Here is a 13347-nt window from a genome sequence, read left to right on the forward strand (position 1 = left end):
AGCAGCAATCACCTGGGGATCCACCACCCACAGAACAGGCCATAACTGGGAGAAATTGGGAACTGTCAAGTCTGGCTCTCCTGTGAGATGGCAAAAAAATTTATCTTTTATTTGGAAGTGCACTCCCATCAATTTACCTCAACAGATGGGGCTGGTTATAAGTGGGGAGGGCTCAGTCTCACCTCATTCCTAATCTGTGCTGGTATCGATTGTTTGACACATGACAGTCAGATATAAGTGGTGGAGATCTATTTATTCAGCTATTTATAAAGACATTAGCAAACCTGAAGGAAAAAAGGAAAGTGAATGTTGCAAGTGGCTGCTGACAAGTTAGAGCAGTTTAATAAATCACTTGTAACAAACTACTTTACATGTGCTGAGAAATGCCACTGACTTCTTTAATAAGCCATTCATGATGAAACGGGCAATGCTTAAACAACAAAAAATTCATTTGCAGGGCTTGTTGATGTGTTCTGGCTGTTCCCTGCTGTAAATTACTCACCAGGTATGTCTGTGGTGGTGTGTGCTATCCAGCCTGTGTGTATAAATCTGTTGGTAAGTCTGTAACTCATAGGGAGGGCACCCTTGCCAGGAGCTGCTCCCCATCAATTAAGAGCTGAGCAGGAAGGGGTAGCCCATTCCTCATTCCTGGCTAACACTCCCCTCTCTTTCCACAGCATCCTTATCTCCCATCCAGCTAGCAAAGATGGTGCCCTTTTCTAGGGAGTGTATCAGGCAGCCGTGTATTTTTGCCATTGCTCTAAAAAATACATCTCATTTAGGATTAGGAAATGTCAGTCCCTGCTTTTAGCAAACCCAGCAGAGGCAGCTGCTGCTTGTCACTTTTTCCAAGCTTTTGAAATGCAACAGCTTGACTTGTGGCAGGACCTTGGAGGCCAAAGGACTTACATTTGTGGAGGGAAGAGGTAAATACTAAGGATGGATTTAAAAGAGCCTGAAGGGTGTGCTTAGACTAAAAGGAGGAGGCTGGGCAACAGGTCTGTGATGGTGCAGGTTACTGGTGCTCAGCAAGTCTGTCAGCAGAGCCCAGCAGCAACTTGGGCACTGAAGGTCAGGGAGTTTTAGATGTTTCCCCATAGTCTGGCAGCCCTTGAGTCATCCTGACACTGAAGTCCAGGAGGCAGCTGATGGAGGTGAGCCCTGTTATGGCAGCATCACTGTGCCTGCCACACCAGAAAGCTCAGGAGAAAGCTGCCTGGCCTTGCTGTGCCTATTATATCCAGGGGGAAAAGTAAAACTTATTCTCCCCCCAGCCCCCCTGACTTGGCTTAGATTTGGGGATCTGCAGACTAGGCTTTGAAAGGGACCTGGTGCCAGCTTCAGAAATGTCAGGCATTGTTCTGTCTGTCCCAGAACATTCATATGAAAAGGTGGAATAAACCCTCCCACTGTTCAAATAAAGGCAAAAGTATCTGAACCTGACTTTGAACAATGCTTTTGTTGTGCTCCTCAGGCTACGTGGTGTTTCAGGAAGACTTTGCAAGAAATTGCAATACATATAGTCTTCTGGTTCTAACATACATTTCTTCATAAATGTATGTTAAATTGTGTAATGTAAAGATTTTAATTTTTACATTATTAATGTAAAAAATGTAATTTGTAAAAAATTAAAAGGGAGGAGATCGTCAGTGGTCATTATTTTTATTTGGATGCAAACTAAGGATCACAGTGAACACAGTACAACAGGATCTGTGGAGATAGATACTCTGTGTGAAAAAGTAGGCAGTTTTTACTTCTAGAAAAAAGACTACATTACTGTTTGGGTGGGTTTTTTTGCATCTACACCCTGATATATAGGGTGTACAGGAGAACTATACCTTTTTCTTTTCAAAGCATTGGCTCTGAGGAGACTCAGTTCTGTTTGAGCTGCTTTCCTCTGCCAGGTGCAATTCCTAAAACCCCTTGGCAAGAGTTGGCAGGGCTGCTCTGCTATTTGTTTTTTACTGTTTCTTTATTAAAAAGCTCCAGATACAGACAGGCTTGCTTTGTTCGGTGCTTTACTAGTGCCTCTGCTCTCCCTGCCTGATAAATGGATTGTCTAACATTTAAATCAGGTGCTCCTGACTTTTCCACTCCTGTGCATTTCCAAGTAATCCTACCTGGATCTGCACCCATCTTGATGCAGGTCTACCTGCATCCTCCTGCAAATAACCAACAACTAGGGTTTTTATCTTTTAATCTATCTTGTAGTCAGCCAGGTAACTTGCCACCACATGTTGATTGCCTGCTGACAACCTGTGCCTTGAGACTCCTTGCCATGCAATTAAGCAAACCCACAGCAGCATGTCTGGGGAGGCAGCTGGAGACTATTTGCCCTCAGGAAGGGGGTTTGCTGGATATTGCAAAAAATCCCCACAACTGCCAGAGAAGTTTTCTCCTGCAAGTGGTTCCAAAGTCACTCTTTGCAGCTTGAAGCATTGTTTATGTCAGGAGAGAGACTTTTTTTTTTTTTTTTTCCAGGACAGCAGTTTGGCCAGTGCACCTTCATGGCCAAGCCACCCTTCTGATGCTGCAAGATCCCCCCACGCTGTTAAAGTGCTTCACTGCCTTTCCCCCTCCTCTGCCTCACAACAACCTGTGGTTTTTAGTGGCATAGATGGGTCAAAAGCTGTCATTCCTCCTGCTGTCATTTGTGCAGGGGAGGAGCAGGGCTGGGGGTGGCTTAGCACCACTTTTGCTGCTGGGGGATCATTTCCCCAGCCAAGGAGCCCTCTGCCACTGCTGGGGCAGAGAAGCTGTGCTGCCCGCCTGCTTAGTGGGTAAGCCACACATTTTTTTAATGGTTGTGATTATCACTCTTTCCCTTTTGGAGGAGGTTTAAGAGAAAGCACTCGGAAAACAGTTTTGGTGCTTGGCAAGGCAACTGGAGACCCCATCTGTTGTTTCTTACATTGTTGAGTTGCTCTCTGCTTCCCATGCCAGTCTGGTTTCTGTTAAATAGAGCCTCACCAGGTCACAGGAGCCAAGCAGCTCCTAAATTAACTAAGACATTAATCGGGTCCCATTTGGATTAGTGCAGGGTGTCTATGCCCTCACCCTCCCCTCCATAAATTAAGCAGGTTTTATATCTTCAAGGCTTCTCTGGAATTGTCTTCTCTACCCTCCACCCCCTTCTCAATTGCTGGTGACAAGTATACACAGCTTAATTGGTTGGCATGGGAAAGGCCTGACATTAATTGGCTGTGTTTGGCACACAGGCTTCCTGTCTTGCAGGGCCTCCCAGGGATCTTATCAATCCCATCTTGGAGACCAGCAGCTCCTGAGCACGGCTGCCAGTTAGATGGGTTTTGATTTTTTTGCTGCTGCCGATTGAAATTTTGTTTGGCTTTTATGGCACTTTGGCTGGGGAAGAGCAGTTTTCACACCGCAGCTGGCAATCCCTGCGGTGAATACACAAGGGTGGAAGGGATCTGCAGGCATCACCTTATTGTGTGTGGGGTGGGAGGGAGAGAGGATGCTGTGCTGGTGGGGCTGAGCAAGGAGCATCGGGATCCCCCCTGGTACAGGATGCTGCTCCTGGGAGGAGGTGGTGGGCGTAGATACCCAAAGGTCTTTGCAGGTGGTGGGGATCCCTCCTCACCTGCCTTTCTCCCCTGTCTGCAGCAGATCGTGGTGATGGCCAGGGGTGGCACATCTGAATTGCCACCTGACAGGGGGAAAGGTCCCTCTCCTCTCCTACTGCTCTGCAGGGCAGGAGGGGAGTGAGCAGCCTTCTGCCTTACAGCTTTCCCTGGGAGCCCTTCCCGGGTCTGTAGCCTAATTTCAGTTTAATCCATCCTGTATCCTTACATGTCTAAGGTTAGAAAGTAAGCTGTAAATTAACACTTTGAGAGCTGTGGATTTGTGTGAGGATGTGTGTGTTGGGTCTCCGACAAGCTTCTATAGCCAGTTAAATTATTTTGAGGGACAAATCTAGTAGTTCCTGGTCCTGCTTGTTTTCAGATCCCTCCCTTTACCTGATTAATTCTTAACCCATCTTCATAATTAATTGTGAAGGACAGCAGCTCTCCCTCCTCTACCCAAAAAAAACCCTTTCACCATCAGGGAACAGTACTTGTGCTGGGATGAACAGAAAGTTTCTGGTAGCTCTAACTATAAAAAAATAATTTGATGTTTTTTTAATTACTTGGTTATGACTGCCTGCTTTCACTGTATTTACTTAATAGGGTCTTAAATGGCCGTGCATCCCTCCTTGGTGCAATCAGCGATGCTGTATCAGTATTGGTGTCTGCGCTTAATGGTGTTTAAAGAGTTTGAGTAGGATTGCAAAGCAAAATGATAACCCAGTCGAGGACTCTGACAGACAGCAGGGCCCGGGAAGGCCTGAGTGGCTCAGGATGATGCTTTAATGTGGCTTTGCTGTTGTGCATGTTTTTTGCATTGCTAATTTTCATTTTTTGCCTCTGGGAAGTGGTGGGCATTCTCTAATCCAAATGTACAAAATCTTCCCTTCAATTTTTTTTTTAAATTGAACTTGTGATTTATTAAAATTGGGGGGGGGGCTGGAAATGAAAAAGTCAGCAGAAGAGAGAAATGGTCACCTCAGCCTCTGGGTCTTCAAGCATTTGCAATTCTGTTTCTGATGGGCTGTTGCTCAGGACAAGGACCACCCTGCCCTTGGGCACTCCCTCAGCCCTGGCTCTTCCCTTTGTCTGCATTTTTGGCCATTAACGTCTAGTGAATTAGTGGCGAATTTGAAACAAAACCCTCAGCAGAAGAGTGGCAGATAATTAGGCATTTACACCTTTTATAAAAGGAGCCGTTTGGATGAAGAGAGAAAGGAAGGAGCTCTTGACTGCTCAGGAGAGCTGTGGCCTGGCTTTACTCTTCCTTAAGAGCTGTGAATGAGATGGATGTTAGAAATGCCCAGCCAAGAGCAAAGGTTCATTTCAAGGGTTACATTTATTCTTGAGTGCTAAAGTCAAAGGAATGCAAATGCGTGCCCTGGCAGTGGAGCTTACCACGGGATTACAGATGAATTTTCACGGGGACTAGAGCATCCCTCTATACCTGGCATTGATAGTCTCATCTGATGCCATCTCCTTAAGTTATTACTTTAGTCATTAAAAAACAAAACTGCCTCCACTGTCAGGAGCAGGACTGCTGCAGGCTAGGAGCATGCCTGCAACCCTTCAGCTCCCTCCTGGATGGGCAGCCTGCAGGCTGAGGTCCAGAGGTCTCCTGCCCTGGCACAGAAGATGCAGTACGCTGCTCAGCAAACCTCAGAACATCCTCTCTCATGCGTCTTTCCCTGAAGGAGATGGTATCTCAGCATAACTTCACTGTCAGGAAGTTTAACAATATTCAGCTTAAGTTTTCTTTTATTAACGTGATCCCTTGCTCTCAGCAGCCTGTAGTGTAAGCCTCCTTTCTCTGCAGTGTTTATGTACTCAAGCTATTTGCAGGATGCTGTCATCTTTCCCTTTAGCTGCCGCTTGCTTGAAGTAGGCAGATGCTGCTCTTAAAACATTTCTGCCTGGATTCCCCTTAAGCTCTTCTCAGTGTACCGATATCTTTTTCTAGTAATTACATGCTTAAAGAGCATGCTATATTCCCCAGTTTTAATACACCCTCTCCAGCCCAGTATAAACACACAGCAACATGTATACAGAAAACAAACTAAAAAGCTTTACTCAGAAAGATTTCCACTCCATCCACAATTATCTCTCTTGGGGAGTGAATGAGAAAGAGCACATGCTGCAAGTGACAGGCTCTCGGCATCTCTTAGAGCGCTGTTGGACTGCGTTCAACAGCTAATGGCAATGACGGTGGAAGGACGTGTGCGGTGGTGGGATGGACTCGTCTTGCTGCCTCAGCTCTGGTTTGAGGCTGGAGGCTTTGTGTAAGCAGCCTTTCTGGAGATGTAGTGTGGAATGGGAACTGAGTTTTGCTTTCAAAGTCGAATTACACTGTAGGAACATCTACCAAAGAAAAAAATTCTTCCCAGCATCTTGCTGTAAGCCTGAGGCTGATTGCAGGTTGCTGAGGAACCACCACTTCCCTGCACTGTGGCTGGAGGAAACTCTGACACGGGCAGTCCTGTGTGCTGGGCTGGAGAAAGCCAGATTTATACATTAAAGACTTGGAGTTCAAGGTGTTTCCTGATGAGAGCTTTTCCTGCTATGCACTGTCACCAGCTCTGTGTCAGGGGACATGCTTTGAAATAAGATGGGTGGCTGCCCTACAGTTTATGTAGCACTGGGTGACAGGGGCGGGGGCTTGTTTTTCAAGACAGACTATTTTTATTGTTTTAGCTGATAAGCATCGATGGTGCTTGATCCTTTGCCATGTGTCTGAGCAGGTCTATGAGGGTTGCACCTGTTTGCTCATGGCCAGGATTGGTGAGGGTCAGTATGTCTGTTGCTGCCGGTCTGTTGTCTTTCACCAGCGCTAATTTCTTGGCCAGAGGAAAGAAGGGACAGAGTGGGGGGAAATACCCCTTGGTGCCTGCAGATACTGGGGGCTTGCTGGTCTGTGCCCTGCTGGGGGGCTGGTTTTCAGTGAGACAAAATTGTGTTTTACCGTACATTTTAGTTTCCTCTGAGCATAACTCATTTTGTCATTAAGACTTGAATCTTTGCTGATAAAGGGAGTCTGAGCTCACAGGAATCTATTTCCAGAAGGTAACTAGAGCACCAATCTTTCCCTTGTGCTCATCCCCAGCAGGTCCAGCCCTGCTGCAGCAGTGGAGCTTGGAGAGGCAGGGAGGGCTCTGGAGCTCCTGGCCCTGTCCTCTTCTTAGAGGGCAGTGGTGATAAATGTTTTTTCCAGATGGCAATGTCGTACAGAGACCAATGTCTCCAAAACCCCAGAGGATGCTCTGTGGCTTTGCACTCATGCAGGTTTCCCCAGCAAGAATGGGAACATGGGGTGACCCCTTCCTCCCTCAGCACATACAAACAGCCCTCAGATGAGTTTTGCTACAAAAATGCTTCCTTTTGTATGGTATCCCTTCTTAAAATAGTTTTTTAACCTATGCCCTAAATTACAAGGTGATATAAAAGACAGATACTATCTGTTTCTATTATACTATTAATTTTTTTCTATCAGATATTAGTTATTACGTGACGCTGCTTTTGCAATGCAGAGGCATTATTGCAGATGAGTGACCAGGCTGAAGCACTCCAGATGTCTGGGTAATTAGAAATGAAAATAGTTCCCAATAGGAGAACTGAAGGCACAAGAGTGGGGTTAAATCAGAGGGCAGAGAGGAAAGGAGACATCACTGAGTGTGTGACCACACTGACTTCGTCCATCTGACATAGAGGCTGATCCTTTTTTCCTTCTGCAAACCTCTCCCTTTTGGAATAAGCATTACTTTCCCCTTTCACATGTGCTACAGGTGAGATGCAGGGAATCGGGCTTCTGAGAGGTAGACAAAGGGTCTGTTAATTTTTGAGTTGTTCACTTGACTTTGTAAGCAGAGTTTTTCAGAGTGGCATATTTCTTTGAAAGATTAGCGCTGATCCAGGGGAGAAAAAAACCCATCCTAACCTACAAGAGGGCAAATCTCTCACTTTCCCTCAACTTGTGCAATTAGGGAGGTTTTTATTCTAAGCTGTGGTAATGTGGGGCCATCTGTATTGGCTCCAGCAGGTCCCATTCCCCGGCTCCTGTGCTTAATTGCACTTCCACTGGCAACTTAAACAGTTGCTGCGTGTGTTTCAAATGAACTCTCCACTTCAGGCTGGTTTTACTGATCACCTTTGTGTGATTGGCAATTAAAGCCCTTTTCAGCTGAGGGAGAGTTATTGCCTGTTTTTCAGCTTGTCTCTCCCTCTGCCTTTTGCATTTCCTAATATTCCCCCTGTTCCTTATCTATTGCAAAAGCCCTGCCATGGAGCCATTTGTCTCTTCCCTTCACGAGAACCATGCCTTTTGGGAGACCATCTGGGTTTTTCCCTGCTGAACAGGATGGTCTCTAGTGTTGCAGAAGATCTGCCCAATTTTTAGGTGCTTGTGGGGAATAAAGGGACGTGGTGAGAAAAAAAATACAAACCAACAAAAAAAACCCTGAGAGAGCAAAGGAGGGTGAACTTAGCCCAGTGGTAAATCCATCCCTGAAGCTGCAGCGCGAACAGGAAATGATCTCTTAACACTGTGCACCTGCATCCCTGGGAAGAGCATCCAAAAGGGGCCCAAGCCCGCAGCAGGGTCCAGAGGAATGGTGCTCTTGAGTCCAACTGCAGGGAATTTTAAGACTCTTTGGCCAGCTTCAGTCCTCGCTCAGCTTCTGGTTCCTGCCTCCTTGTGCCTCTGCCAGATGCATGTTCCCTTTCCCTTATCCTACAGTAAATGAATCTGGTGCTGTTGAAAACTACCGAGGCGGAAGCTCTGGAAGCCAGGGGCCAGCGAAGCGCTGGGATGCTGACAGCATCTCTGTGCCCTGCACAAAAGCACCGGTGGTTTTAATGCCTGCTGCAAGGCTGGCACTTGGAGAGAGGGATGCTGCTGGTGAGCTTTTTAGCAACCAAATGTGGTATGGAACCGTCAAACCTGCGATCTTGCAGCTCTCCCCATGCCAAAGCTGCTTGTCAGAAAGAAAGAAATGTGTACACAGGTGAAAGAGTGCTTATTCAGAGCCTGGGATGGCTGCACCCAGTCCTGGTGTGGAGCCTCCCCGGCTTAACCCCACACAGGAACAGGGCGTAAGTGGCTGAGACGGGATAATCAACAAGACCGAAACCAGAGCAGGAGGGAAATCTCCAGCCCTGCCGGGAATCCGGTTGGGCTGCTGGGAGGCAGGGTGGGTGTCAGCGTCCGTACTCTCATTAAAACCTGCATGAGGTTGACTGTGCTTCTGGCCAAGGTACCACCTGAAGCACAGGTTTTACCAGGTCTGCTGGCTCTTCCATTCAGGAGTGACACAAATTAAAGCATCCTTAATGATCTAGCACTGAGGGTTTCCCCTGACCTTGGAGGATCTGATGTGCCTTGAAATGCTGGGAAGTTGCAAGTAAAATCACAATGGAAAGAAGGCAAAGTAAAGCCCAGTAAAGCAGGCTCACCCATCCAGAGGCAAATAGTTTCCCTTCTAATCACGACTTTGCCAGGGAACAATACAGGCCGTGTCAGTACGGAGCGGTGCATGACCTTCGCAGGGAAGCGCGCCTTGCTCCCAGCTCATCAAGCACTCAAAGGATGCAACCACTTGCAAACAAGTGTCCTGCCCTGGCTCAGCACTGTAAGTACTATGTTGGGTCAGCGTTCCCAAATTCATTGTGCTTGCCTCCCCACCCTACAGATGCAGAGGAAGAAAGGGGTCAGGGTGCCTTTGGCAGAGGAGACCTAAAGCCTGGAAAAGCCTGAAAGAAATTGCCTGCAGCTGCTGCTGTAGCAGGCGAAAGCCTGAGCCATGACAGTACTTACTGGATTCCAGTGGGATGGGAGAGGTGTTTTCTCGAGGCTCACTTCTCCCTGCCCCACAGGGGGTTATAACAAGGTGACTGTGGGATTTAAATCCGTGATGGTGGGATTAGGCGTTCCTCAGCAGAGACTGTTCCACATTCTTTCCCCCTGATTTGCTACTTGGTGCTCTCATTCCCCGGCCAGAAACCTGCTCGCTCAGCTCCCTTCCAGTTGCAGGCCTGAAAGAGTTTACAGCGCAGCCTCAGACCAGTGTTCCGTCCCAGTGTATGTGCCTTGATTTAATGCTTTGATTTGAAAGTTATTTTTTACAATAAGAGAAAGATGGTCCATGCCAAAAAAAGCAGTTTCATAAAATGCTGAACATGACTTGCATTCTGTAATTGCGAACCTGAGAGACTTGGAGTAATTGACATTTTGGATGTATTGCAGAGTATCGTATTTAATCTTGAAAAGCAGGTTCCAGGCAAAGGAGGCAACTGCCAAGCCAAACTCAGACTCCTCACCGGGTTCCTACCATAACTCATTTTCAAATCCATTCAGCACAGTCCTGAACCTAAATGTTTACGTTTTTGATTTACTAAGATAACATTCCTGGGTCACGGAAACTGTTTGTCAGAGAAGGTCTCAAAGAGACAGCAGGAATTAGTGATGTGCTGGCTCAAGCCCTGGGGATGTGTGAGGGGTGCCGGTGCCTTCTAGCACTTTACAGGGAATTATGTCCATTTGCTATGATCTGGGGGATGGTAGCAAGATTTCGCCATCTCCCAGTGTCCTGATGCCCATTTGAGCAATGCAAGAGTATGTGTGCACCCTGTTTTGCAGAGGTGATGATTGAAGCTAAACGTAAATATGTGAGGCACAAGTGGCGTGGAGAGGTCTGCTCCAGCTCCTGTGCGATGGGTTCTGTGCTGTCAGGATCTCCATTCATAAGTGTGTGAAATTGCATAAATATGGGACTGGATGCAAATTAAATTTCAGAGAAGTGTGACTCAGTGCATGTGTATTTTGGTCGGTGCATGACTTCAGTGTGTGTGTAATTTTATAAATGTGTGGGATGTGACTGATGCTCGGTAAGTGCATCGAAAGCAGGCGCAGCATTGCAGAGGCAAGCCAAACTTTCAAGCTAACTCGTGGGTTCTACTTTTCCTTTGTCTGTGAGTGCGGCTTCTGTAAAGTATCTGTCCCACATTATCGTGGTTTACAGCCCAGCTATAAACATTTGCTTCTGTTTGAAATACAGCAAATATAAGTGGAAATCTGTTCTCTGCTTTATGCGTCCCAGTAAAAGATACCAATTGGAGTTTTTAAAAAAGCCAGCCTTCTCCTCACAAATAGAGTGTTTACATTGCTGCAGATTTCAATGAAGCAAATACTAATTTACAGTGGTGTAAATGAAAAGAAAGCAGAAAACCCAGGAATGTAAGAGGGGAATTATACACCCCTGACCGTGGAAATGAAGATGCAGCCCTGGCACCACAGCTCTTAAAAGCGTTGGCTGAGCTACATTTATATTAGGCCAAATTTTGACTTGGTGCCTCATGCTGGATTGGGCCCGCTGTTTGAATTTATTGTATCAAAGGTCTCCTAGCAGGGCCCCTGGGACCGTAAGTTACTTCTCGTGAGCGAGGCTAGTGGCATCGTGTCAGGCTTGTTTGTTAGATCTGTTGTAGTTGACTGCCAGGTTTGAGCCAGGATTAGGATGGCGTTGAATTTGGTGCTATATGCACGTGCTGGAAATGCTGCCCTTTACTTGGGGGGGGTATGGGGGGACAGAGCCCTCCCTTCCCCTCTTCTGGGGTGGGTTTTCCAGCAGAGCTGCCAGCCCAGTTTGGGGATGATTTTTGGGTCAAGACTGGCATCGATTGGGAAGGGGTTATTATTGGCCCAGCTGCACATCTTTATTCATAATGTGCCCATTGTTCTTAACACTTTGCATATTTCATTGTGAGAAATGGGGTGGGGAGGGGGGGGCCAGCAATCGCCACGTCTCTGGGAGTTCAGCTTCTCTTTTATTTCAGTGGCGGCAGGCTGCAGCAGGAGCCCGTGGCTGTCAGGATGTTCACATCTGTTCCTGATTTGTGGACAATGGAGCACCATCCACTCACTGCACATGGACGGTCTGTGACAACTTGACAGCCTGCCCAGGAATTCAGACCGAACAGTTACTATCCAAAGCGATCAGCGTTGTCTGATCCAACTTTAGAAGTGGGGAAAAGGCGGGGTGGGGTGGGGGGGGAAATCATAATTTCAAAGGAAAGGGTATAAAAGAAAAGTTGCCTCTTTTTTGGCATTTATGACGAGTGGCATTAGAGCCTGCCTTCATCTGGCGACAGCGGGTGTTAGGGGGCAGGGGCAGCAGGAGCTGGTATTCCTCAAAGTGGGGCAGGGTGCTGCTCTCGGGCACTTCCCCTGCCCTCTGCTCCTGTCTGGCCTTTAAACGTCGTCCCAGAGCACTGCAGGCAGCTCTGCCGAGCCCTGCTCCCTGCCTTTGCACTGCCCATAGCCAGGGAGGCGGCCAGGGGCTCTCCTCCTCCTCAGGTGCCCCCTCCCAGGCCTGTGCTCTCTGGGATCGGGGTTCTGCTTGGGCACCCTGGGGTCCTGCTGTGGGAGGGGATGGGGGCAACAGGGCTTTTCAGCTCTTTCTGTAAGAAAATATCTGCTTCTGCTCTCAACTTTCTTGCAGGACATGGTTCTCTGTCTATCACGATCCTATGTGAGGGCAATGCAGCATGGTGTGCTCTGTCTGTGCAGCAAGGGAGCAGGTGACAGGCTCCTGAGATGGGTCTGTGACTCCTCAACCCATCCTTTGGCTTGGGACATCTGCCCCAAGCTGCACTGTGTGCTGCTCGCCCCTTCCCCTTGCAGACCATGCTGGGCTGCTGCAAGGACAGCAGCAGCCTGGAGAAGAGGAATGCCTGGATGAGAGAGGAGCAATGACAGCAGCAGACTGGACAAGAAAGGAGTGGAGAAGATGATCTCTGTCCTCCGTGAAGGTGTTCAGAGGCTGCCCTCCCACTCCACAGCACATAGGCTGCATCGCCTCACCTCCTTCGATGCAGCAAATGGGTGTAAGTAGGTCTGAGCAAGCCTGACAAAATGCAAGGGACCTAAATTACATTACCTTGCACACCAGCTCCAAATCTGACCTTGGGGATTAATTAGATAAACAACAATCTTGTACAGTACCTTATATAAATGTACAAGCAAGGCACCATTAAGGATTACGTTGTCACTAACCTAAGCCCTTAGTGATTTAATTAGACAATTAGACGGTGCTTGGGAATGCTCTTGTAGTAACCAGAGATATTAACACCATTTGTACTTATATTTAATGGCATTGCAGAAGGGATTTTAATTATTCTGAGCCTTACTTGTCTTTAAACTTCCAAAAAGGAAATTCTCTTCTGACTTTAGCAGCCTCACAGGTGCTGGCACAAGCATGGAGTTGGGCTGGTTCCAGGACCAAAGCCCTTTTCCGTTGTAAATCTGTGTCGCTCCTTGGCAGGTGGCTTGTTTGTTGAGATGGCACGGAGCATGCTGATCCCATGGATAACTGCGGGAGGAGCAGGAACCAGCCCTGGGCTTGCTGGCACCTGAACAGCAGTAAGTAACGAAGGCTGTCCCCTGTGGTAGCAGACAGAAAGGTTTGTGCGATGGTGGTTTGGATGGAAAAATCAATGGTAGGTTCAATAATTGTACATGGAAGAGTGATCGACACGCTCCCTGGTCCTCGGCACGCTGTAAAAGAGCAGGATGTTTATTGGCACGGTAAGCGAGGTGCTTGATAGAGCCTCCGGCAGGTAAAACAATCCCCATCCTCACTCAGGTCCTCCGCAGCGTCCAAATCACTGGTGGCTGTGCAGCAGATTAGTAATATCAAATAAAACTTGGTGACTGGGGGGAGCCTTCAGCTTGCATCAGCTGCAACCTAATTTAGGATATGAACTAGAATCCCTG

This window comes from Falco peregrinus, chromosome 13 (assembly GCF_023634155.1).
Source record: "Falco peregrinus isolate bFalPer1 chromosome 13, bFalPer1.pri, whole genome shotgun sequence".
In the NCBI taxonomy this organism is placed as follows: domain Eukaryota; kingdom Metazoa; phylum Chordata; class Aves; order Falconiformes; family Falconidae; genus Falco; species Falco peregrinus.